Below are 1,934 nucleotides of genomic sequence, written 5' to 3' on the forward strand. Positions count from 1 at the left end.
CGCCCTTTAGAGGTACCATGATCTATAGAAGGGAGATTTCAGGGCTCTCTGGGGGAACATGTGCGTTAGAGAACCTGGGAAGATGGGGGCCGAGAGAATTGGGACAGAAGCTGAGAGAACAAGGGAGCACATGCTCGAGAGATCCTGGGGCCTCCATGACATACACTTTTTCCATGTAATAAACTGCTACCAAGACCAACCAGCCTGGCCCTCGTTTCCTTCCTTCACCTGACCATCACCATCGACCTCCCTGGAGTGGGGAAACGGCCTGAGACTACTGAACGCTGGCGGCGGGAGAGATAAGCTGCTGCCATCCCTTTGCCCGTTCCTTTTATGTGTTTACACAAAAGGTAGACTAATAAAAAAATAATCAATTGAATTTGAAAACTTCTTTCTCAGATACTATTTACTATATATTGACTTTGAATTAAAATTCAAATATATATTCAAGTATAGTCCATATCTTATAATATAAGTAAATTCCGAAACAGAGAATAACTTAACAATTTGTATGTCTTTCAAACTCTTTTACTCTTTTAAATAAGATTGGTATTCCCTTGGCCTTGAGCCTTCTCTAACTTCAGCAAGAATGATTAGAGACCAATGAAACAATATCTGTTTATGAAAGCAATGTTGGAGAGCTACATGAATAACTCATAGGCTGGGCAGCTCCAGTCGCAATCAGTTGTAAGGGTGATTTACTATTTCTGCAAAATGTTCTAACTGCATTAATCTTTGCTTAGAACTGAGTCACTGCAGAAAGTGACACGAGATATAAGTGGCTTCAGTGAGACACTAGAATAGAGTACTGTCAGACAACTTGCAGAGGCTACAATGAATCACCCTGCTGCTTATTTTGAGCAGCCCCACAAATTCAGGGAAGGAATGTAAGAGACAATTCAGTGCCTCAGTAGAAGGCCTGGTACTCATTTAGACATTTTTTGCTTATTCTTGCAGAATATAAAGATAATGGGAAAGAAGAAATTGAATGCCTTAGTGATCTGGTGCATCTAAGAGATACTACTTCTCTCTTTCACAGGGTACCACTCTTACTAAGCTGGGCAATGTGGAGTTTTAAAAGATGATGTTCCTAATTGGCATTATATACTGCACACCAATATACCATATCCTTGATATTTATCTTGTTTTGTCAGTCTCTTGTATTTCACAAATTCTGGTCTTTTTCTATTTCCATGCACATGAGCATATCAATGTGTATAAAATTGGGGAAATCCTTCTCAACAAGATGACAAAAATATAAAAGAGACAGTTCTATAAAGTAACAAAATAGGAGACTAACACCCAAGAATGGCCGAGATTATTACCAGGAAATTTACTCCATGACTTGGAGGCCAACCACACATACTAGGGGAAAAGGGAGCTCAGATAAAGAAGGGAACATCAAATAAAGGTGTTGGGAGGATCCTCCCAGGATGGGAGAAGCATGCAGAAAGTAGACTATAGACTAAACATGATTGTCACCCATTGCCTCTTTTGCAAACCACAACACCCAATAAGAGAGAGAGGACAAAAGGGAATGCCCTGCCACAGAGGCAGGGTGGGATGGGGGTCATGGGGGTGGGAGGGATACTGGGACCCATGGTGGTGGGAAATGGGCACTGGTGGAGGGATGGATATTTGATCATTGTATAATTGAAACCCAAGCACAAAGATGTGTAAGTCTGCAACTGTACCTCATGATGTCTCACTATTAAAAATTTTTTAATAAAAAAAAAAGAAACAAAAAAGAGACAGTTCTGACATAGCTTGGGTCTCTTATTCTTTACCCCATCTCTCTTGATGACAATAAGGGTGTATTGTTGAAGTGGTTGGAATGGAGTTTATAACAAATATGGGGTAGACTGTAGTGGGAGAAGGAGCAGCTCACAAACCAGAGCCAATGAGACAGGAGATGCATACCATTGTAAGACTCT

The sequence above is a fragment of the Sorex fumeus genome, unplaced genomic scaffold (assembly GCF_029834395.1).
Source record: "Sorex fumeus unplaced genomic scaffold, SorFum_2.1 ptg000063l, whole genome shotgun sequence".
Classification (NCBI taxonomy): Eukaryota; Metazoa; Chordata; class Mammalia; order Eulipotyphla; family Soricidae; genus Sorex; species Sorex fumeus.